The sequence below is a fragment of the Anser anser genome (genome assembly GCF_964211835.1).
Source record: "Anser anser genome assembly, chromosome: 2".
Classification (NCBI taxonomy): Eukaryota; Metazoa; Chordata; class Aves; order Anseriformes; family Anatidae; genus Anser; species Anser anser.
The window spans coordinates 7,414,298-7,423,557 of record NC_139721.1 but is presented as its reverse complement, the minus strand read 5'-3'; the positions used below and the strand labels follow the sequence as shown (position 1 = coordinate 7,423,557).

General features: G+C 39.4%; 1 long non-coding RNA gene across 1 annotated transcript in view; it reads left to right on the top strand.

Annotated features, from left to right (window-relative positions):
- The window catches only part of LOC310894911, a 391,370-nt gene that overhangs the window by 147,960 nt on the left and 234,150 nt on the right, over positions 1-9,260 (top strand). The gene's annotated exons all lie outside the window — the stretch shown is intronic.

The following is a 9,260-nucleotide window of genomic DNA, read 5'->3' as shown; positions in this document are numbered from 1 at the left end:
CACTCCAAACACTGTTCATTACAGTGAGCACTCTTTGTATTGGCTTATGCTTGGTAAATACAGCACAGATTCTGCTCGGCACAGAAGTATGACTTGAACAAACACTCTGTGGTTACACAAAAGTAAAAAGTTTTAAATATCAAAATGAAACCAATGGAGCACTGCAGGTGCTTTGAGAACGTTTCCAAGCACTCTGCAACACAACAGAAAAACCTGCAAAGACAGGACACAAGACTTATTTACTGGCTGCCTAATTGTAATGAGTAGGATTGATCTTGTTCACATACTGAAACGAATCCTTGGGAAATCTGGTGATAGCAGCTGCAACTTGAGAGGCTGGAGGAAAGTTTGTTGAAGCGCACTGTTGGAGCCAGGACCACCTTACACAGTGCTGGAGCATGAAACATGCCAGCAGCAAGATGGGAGGGAGGTAGACAGGTCTTGGTTCTTTGCTCTTCTGCCTGCTTATGTCAAAGTCATGAACGAATGGGTACCAGTCGCCGAGGTGAAAGTACTGGCATGTCTGCACCACACTCCCTCTCCTCCTATTGCCTGTATTAGTGCAGGCAAGAGACATTTAAGCCCCTTACAGTCTCTGTTTACTTTTTTAATGCATCCTCACTACAGATGTATGAATAAGTGCTTCCTCTGTTCACTGTGGAAAAGAAGCACACAGAGTAATGCTGATTTTCAGCTAGCTTATAAAATAACAATAAGAATATTGTGTTACTGTAACGTCTAAAACGGCCTGAGGGCAGAAGATAGGAAGTGTGTTCAGTGTCAATTCACCCTTTCTCTCTGTGATTAAATTTGCACCCAAATCAAGTAGTTCAAAGTCTCAATTTGTTTAATGAGTTGACTTGACACATAGATCATTTTCTCTTTTAGCAATTACCCTGAAAATGGAGACGGCAGGAGCCTTGATTTTCATATCTATCAATACAAACAGACTGGGGAACTGGTTCTCCTGTGTTACCATACTTAACGATTTCACAATTTTAAAGCATTTCCCAGGTATTGTGCCTCCTATTAATTCAAGTAATGCTAGCAATGCTCATGTTGAGTGAAGTACAAAAATGTCAATTGCTTTATGCCAGCATTTGAGGATAATGTGCTAATGCAAGAACTCTTGGTTCCCAGTTGCCTGCTGTGACCATCTGACCTGAGTTTTGACTCTTTGCTGCATCCTGTAGGGTGATCTGCAGTAGCCAAATCGTTTCAAAGAGCTTCAGCTTCTTTATTTGGTCCATGGCTTTCTGAGTATGGTATAGCCAAGAGACAGAAAATCCTAGGGACAACTGCTCATTTAGGAACAACCATTTGATAAATGCTGCCTTAGGAGCACCTTTCTAATGACTGTCATATGCCAATACCATACAAAATCATACCAAAAAAAAAAAAGAAAAAAAAAGCCCTAGCCGGACTCTCTATCCTGCACATAGCAATGCAGTCCAAAAATAGTGCTTTGCTTTGTGTTGGCCAAAGGCTTTTCTCACTGAATGTGAATTTTGCCATGACCAAGACAATAGCAGCTGAGTGCCCTGGACCAACTTTTTCCCTGCCACCTCTCTCCAGATAGAAAGTTTTTTCTCTTTCCTGCCTTCCTTTCTCAAATCTGTAGCCCAGGATAAAGCCTCAGGTGGAATCAAACCATCTTTCTCCTTTGCTTGGCTTAAAGCTGATCTGGGAGAATGGCTCGGAGTTGTGAGTGTATGAAACAAGCCTTTACCCTTCTACTTACAGGTGAAAGTGCTGCCATGTCTCACTTGTGACTCTTATTCCCTGTCCCCAGATCTTTCCCATCCTGGCAGCTGCCACAAGGCGTTTGTGGGATAACACTTGCAGTACGTCCATGTCAGAGTGGACCATACTGATGCCATTTTCCTATTGCTTATCATCATCATCATCAAAGGGTCTGTAGGAGAGACAGGAGAGACACTTCCCAGATACTGGTGGCCACAGTACCCTTTCCCTCCATGGTGCAAACATCAATTTTCTTAAAAAACTGTTGTAGTAACAATTGTAGTAACAGTATAGTAACAGTGCAGTACTGTTACTACTATTATGTCTGCTTCACAATATCAGCAACAAAACATGGGTTGGTCCAACCACATATCTTGCATTTCCCATTGCCTCTTTCCTGCTTTTTCATTACTGGGGGAAAGGACAAAGATAAGAGCATAAGTATGGACAGAAAGGACCAACACAAAGCCTTAATAACAGAATTAGAGATCTGGATATAATGAAAAGAGTTAGGGACTGTCTAAAAGACATTTAGTCTGAACAGTGATGGATAAGGAGTTTTAGCTGCAGTGCTGTGAATGCTAAGGAGAGGAGGAAAATAAGTGGCAGAGAGTTTGTGGTAATCCAGTTAGCCAGAAGGGACCTCGGCTCAGCATTTCAGACCTCAGAAGCTCGTTGGAACAAGGTGGATACTCACGTGAACAGGCTTTCTTGGGAATTCTTGAGTTTTCCTGGATGGAAATAGCATAGCAAGACCTTTGCACACCAGATTTTTGTCACTGCTAGCTTCACTCCTAGCTGGAAATGGAAAGGAAGACAAAAAGAAGTATTTATTTTCCTTCAGCTGCCCTCAAACATTGAAATATTGAGTGAGAATTTAGCCTGTGAGTTTGCTTTAATCAATGCTAGTCTGGCTAAAATTGACACTTATAGACAAAGATTCATGTATGCTGGAAGAGAAAACAAGGCAAGCAAAAATAAACACTATTGATGATGATCACCGAGCAAAAAGTGGATTTTATTTCGGTTATCCTCCTATATTTTATACCTCCTAGATGAAAGTTCACATTAGTAGTCAGAGCTAAGTTTGTAGAGCTTAGTTCACAGTAAGGAACTTGGATAAATGACCTGATTTGTCAGAAGTTAGAGCACTGACTTGCCATGAAAGCAATGGAAATATCATGTACTGAGTGCCTTCCAAACCAAAGTTTTAATTAGTTGTTAACTTCTTCTGATCCCAGTGTCTTTGAAATGTCTTCTGACACGTCTTCAATGTTTCAGTTTGGTTTACTTGTAGAGGAATAGTAAATGATCCCAAACATGATCCAAGTCTTTTGTCACTGGATCTGGAACAAGTGCAGCCAAAAAACATGTAGAATTTTCTTCTGCTTCTATGCTGACAGGAATAAACTTAAGAAAATAAGAAATCTTCTGTTTATTCATGGAGCTCATTCTAAACAGAGCAAACAGTGAAGGTAGAATAGTTGAAACTAAGTATGATACAGCATGTCTTTCCAGGACTAAAACACTGGCTCATACTGAGAAAATTAGTCTTTAAGATTATGTGAAACCATGTCTTCTGACACCTTCCCTGAGTGTGTCAATGGTAGATATTTAACTCAGGCATTCAACCCTGAAAAAGTCAGAATAGTCTTTTTATGTTGATCAGTTCCATTTTGGCTAAAAGAACCTAATTCACTAAAAAGGGATGGAGAAATATCGCATACCAGCATGATAACCTTGTGTGACAGCATAGTCATGATAAATACACTACACATGTAGAAGTTCAGTCTGATACATAGTCTGGACCAAAGGGTTCTCTCGTAACGTGATGATCTATTGTATTGCCCAGCCAACTGGAGTGGCATTAAAATGAATTATACCAGACTCCTGGTTGGGAAATTGTCTAGTCCATTATTTTTTAAGTACAGATTTCTTAAAGGGCAGAAGGAACCTTGGAGAGAGAGAATGAATTGGAAACAAATTGTAACCGTGACATTCTGCCCTCTTTCCTCTTCTTCCCATTTTTTGGCAGTTAGGGCATTATTTCCTCTAGCCTGCAAAGGACCGTTAGGGCTTGAAAAAGGCTTTTCAGTCTTTTCCTTTGTTCTGACTTGTAGAAAGGGAAGAAAAGAGTTGTTTATTCTTCCATACCTGCACAACTATCTCTGTGCTTACTTTTTCTTGTTATAAATCTTTTTGTCATTTTCTGACAGTTTTGTCAAGTGAACACAAGAGATGGACCAATGGGTTGCCCTGGTTAAATCCTTCGTATTTTATCTGTCATAATGCCACAGACCATGATGTGATGTGATGTACTGTTCAACCAATTTCTATGTTCACATATTCCTGTGTATTTATAATAATCTTATTTATTCATGTTCTTGTTCACTCAGCTGACTCCTGTGTGAGCCGGTCTCCAGGTTGTCCAATCAATCCATTCTCAGGTTACTAGTTGTTATTATTATTATTATATATTTTTAGGACCCATACCTTTAAATATCCTACTGATTCTGTTGTGCATTTCCAATTGGGTAGTTGTCACACCTCTGGTATTTCTGCTGCAGCAAGAAAACATTTGAGCACCATTATAAATATGCAGCATGTGTTCTTTCCTAATAGCTAGTGCTTTCATGATATCAAGTAGGATGATTCCCCAAAAGACACACTGATATTGGCTTATCTGAGATATCCAGTATGACAATGCAATTTTGACCCATTGCACAGCATGCAACTCTGCAAATCCTGATCTTTCCCACACCGAGCACCCATGCAGGTGCTGAGCGGTATTGCCTGAGTTCAGCAATTCACAGCATTATTTGGTTGCCATCTGCCTCCTCATTTACCCCTTACCCCCATTTGGCAAATGAGCTCTTACAGGCACTAGCTTTGTATGTTGATTTCTCTGGCCTTTAGGAAAGTGAGCAACTCAGCATGATACCCTGATAGGCCAGGTGCCAGGTGTGGGTGAATCACTCTCAGTCTTGGATGTGCTAAACTCTTGAGGAGCTGATTGAGCCTAAAGGTGGAGAAGTCTCGCTATATATCATCTGGATTCAGTTAGCTTTAGATGTACTAATCTGGAAAGTGCTTAGGTCACTGAGCCAAACCAAAATCAGAACCAAAAAATGGTTTTGATTTTGATTCTATGTGAAACCCTAATTTTGAACTGCGATGTCTAAGTCACCAGCAGAAATAAGACTTTATATGATTATAGGTTGGTTGCTTATTGCCATAGATGCTAAAAACATTGCTGCAAATACTGTTTTCTGATAGCTAATATTGCTATCTGCACCATTGGCTCTTTCTTCCATGGTTTTATATAAACTTTTCCATGTGCGATCCCTATGGAGTGATGATCAATTTATGTAATTTAATAATTACAAATAATTACATACTTTGGAGTTTTCCAGTGTCATGAGCAGCTGGTGATGAATCTACAAGCATAGAGTCTGTTTCCATGCCCTCCCAAGCCTCTCTTGGATCTGCTCGGTGATGTTAAGCACTTAAACAGCAGGGACTTTCTGGGAGCAGTCCAGCTTGCTCTGGTATTAGGAGCCATTTAGCAAATGGTGATAACTAATTTAATTAAGATCAGATGCTAATGCCATTTGTGAAGACGATACCGTATGGACACTGGCCGACAGTTCTTTGGCTCTGAAGAAAGTGTCCCTGATTTTTGGAGTGCCATGACATACGTGCACTAACACACTGAAAGAAGTGCACAATAAATGGCTTGAGTATTCAGTTTTTTGTTAGTTAACCAAAGTATTTTATCCTCTGCCTGTCAGATGTCATCAAGTCCAGCAGTTTTATCATTCTTCAAAGGATTCATTCCCCAAATGACTGAAGTAAAATGATCAACATTCTGAAATTCTTTTCACTGTGTAATTTCAGTTTGGGTCTTATTTACACACTTTGAATACTCAAAGGATTGGTCTACATATATACTGATAGTATAACATCTACTATTTTGTAAGTCAGTAAGGGGGTTCTGACTAATTGTTGGTGCTTTTCTGCTATTGTGGTTTATACCTACAGATTCTATGGACCCTGGCTTCCATCTTCAGTCATTTTGGTAAAAAAATAAAAATAAAAAAAATCTTAATTCAGTAAATTGCAGGCCAAGATAAGTCTCTTTGTGCAATGTGCACAAATTTCAGCAAAACCATGGAGCTCACTGCCACACAATAACATGGATACTAAAGGTTCCTGTGGTTTTTAGAAGACATTAGACAGATTCATGAGACCTATTGTAATATTTTCTGACTGTCTAGCTATAGTATTGATGACAAAGGCCTAATTTAGATAATTGTGCTTATTTTTGTCAATCATGACTGAAGGCAGCTTGGATCATGGACAAGATTCAACGTATGCACATGCCCATACTTCTGCCTTTTCCACCCATCGTGACTTCTGTGGAAGTGACAGCTGAAACAGTACCTGTGAGATTACTGGCAATGACTCATATTTTTACCACAATCAAAACCGACTGTTCTGCCTGATGATTTATAGACATAAGAAATAACACTAACATTTCTAGGTAGACTACTGATGTTCCTTATCAGCAATGGGGGCTGCAAGGACGACAGGACCAGGCTTAACAGTAACCATACTATTTTGCTCACATTTTTTTCTCCGGCCAGGTTCATCCTTGGTGTTCTGGTGGTAGCTGTTGTTTATCCCCATGTATTTCGCTTGTAGACTTAGCACCTAGCAGTTACACTTAGCACACAGCTGGATGATGATTTCTTGTTTGACAGTTGAGAACTCTTCGACATTTGCAGATATTATTGTCAGTGCTGGTCCTGATAAGAAGCCTTTTATAAATAACTGACAGCTTGCACATCTAGGCACGTCTTTAGTTGTGATATTAGGTGTTTAGCAGGATTTGTGGATTCATAGAATCTGACAGGGATGGCAATGTAAGCATTTCTGCTGGGGTCCTGTTACATATGAATATCTAAGAAAAATACTCAATTTTCATTTTCTATTCCCTGCATGACTGCTTACAGGTACCTCCAGAGTGAGAGAAGGGGCATAGTTATAAATTTTGCCTTGTCTCTGCATCAGAAAGCTTTAAAATATTCTTGTTGATATACTGTACATTTGAAATCCCATGAAGTCTTGTCTTCTTTCTTTGTAATGAAGGAAGAACTAACAGAATCTTGACATGGTACCAAAATAGATGCGAGTTCCTGCAAATAGATTTTTAACTAAGTTTTATATATATTTTTTTAATTATTATTTTTTTTGTTAACAGATTGACTGTATAGCTATCGTGTGATTGAGTCAATACCCCATTTTATCAGATTTGTAAATACCCCACTCTGGTCCTCCAAGGAGATTTACAATATAGTTCTGAGAGACATATTCACAAGCTCTACTTCCACAGCAAAGTTTTTCCTATCTTTTCCTCATTAGGGAGCAAGAGGAGAATAAAACTACTTTTCACCTACCTGTTTCTCAAACAACACCCCCCATTTCTGCAAACACAGAAGGATAGATCCTTCTAGAGGTAAAGATGCTGAAACCATATATAATATTTCTCTGGACAGATGCCTTCTCATTTGTTACAGATATATGTATAGGCATCAACCATAATCTCTACTGTTTGTGGTCTTCCCAGAATTTTGTTGCTGAGATCCTTCAGAGGAGGGCACAGCTTTCTGCAATGTCTGACTTGCTACTGAAGAGCTGCTGAGGTCTGTGGACATGTGGCTCTAGCTCCAGCACTGAGACTTTGAAAAATGGGTTTTTCACCCAGTAGAGGAACTCTCTTCTCATTCTCTCCACATTTAAATATTTAATTTTTAAAGCTTTCCTGTCATAGAAAGGAGTATGGAAACACAGTCAAGCTTTAAGAAACAGGGATGCTTAGATAATCACCATCAATGAACAGCCATCCATCTGCACTTATGGAATGTGTAAATAACGTGAAAGCACATTATGGTTGAAAAAGATTGAGGAGGAACACAGGCAACACAGAATCATATAGAATTAGGAGTCTACATAAGACATTCTTTCAAATCGCACATACCATTTCTAGAATTATTCACCTTTTCCCGCTCAGTTTCCAGGGTCACCAATTTAAGAGTATCTGATTTAGCAGCAGACTACAATGTTTGTTTGTTTGTTTGTTTGTTTTTTACCAAGCAACCCTCAAGGATTTTTAAGAAATAAAAACAGTGCTTAAGAGCCCCAATTAGAGAGCAGAACTCTGGCTGCGTGGCAAGTTGTTCAAATCTATAACACGAGAATGAAACCCTGTCACAAGCAGCAGGGAGACAACAGGTAAGTATTAAAGAACAGAATGGTTGCTTGGAGGGCAGGAAGACACAATGCCAAAATGGCAGTGGCATGTTCTAATTTTTAAAATAAATCTGGGATTAAGTCTTTTCAGGCGAACAGCGCTACACCAGTAAAGTGAAACAAAGAATTGCAGTGCTTAGTCCTAGAAGGTGAAAGAAGATATACATAAAACAAATCCCTAATGCTCACAGCAAGAAGAAAATGGCAGAAATTTTTTAGCTACGAGCCTAGGATGCTGCTGTCAAAAACTCCGTTGACATTTGATGCAGTAAATGAGACTGGAAGGTAAATTCAGAGGCAACATTTACCCTGGGGCTCCTGACAACTAGATGTAAACTAAAGGCCATCAGGAACCTCTGCCAGTGGAAGGACATGTCTTAGGACATGTGGAAATTGAATTACCATTGGATAAATTGAGTTGTAAGAAATTAGTGTTCGTGTGTGCAGTCCTTTGAACTGATAGAGCAGACACCTGGTAAGGAGGGAGGACTGAGAATCTGCAGGCATGTTCCTGGGCAGGCGAGCGCTCTGTCTTTGAGAAATGGAACCTTTGATTTTCCTCACAAAGCTAAAGAGCTCAACAACAGGAAGATAAATGTGATCTAGCGAACACAGAGAGATCTGAATAGGCAAGAAGATTTCTGAGTGATGTGAGTAGAAGCCATTGAAAGGAACTGCCACAACTGGCCCTAGGATTGTCTTTGTTAGAAGTCATCAGACTGATTAGGAAGATACTGTTTGTATGTGCGTGTGTGTGTCCTCAAAACACACAGTAACAGTGAAATCATTGAGGCAACTGCTTCAACTGAAGTAGAGATTTCTGTCCCCAAAAACACAAGTGATTCCCCAGTGAGGACTAAGTAGGAGATACCCAGCAGAGTTTATAGAAGGTAAGAAGATCAAGTATGTGGTGGATGCAGTGATGTCTGGATAAAGGAGATAATGTTATTAATTTGGAGAAGACAAATATTTGTTCCTGCTCCAAAACTGAGTTTCTGTAAGACCTGTGATTTAGAATAACCAGCAACTGTGCCACTTCTCTTTTGGATGCTGAAAATTCTCTGGACTCCCAACTACACCATCCATATTTCTGGTTCCTAAAATGCATATTTAGTCTTTATTTTTACAAGGCTTTCAAATATTTTTTTCACAGCTTTTTTAAACTGGGATTTATTGGTAATGCATATGGTAATTGTATTGGTAAT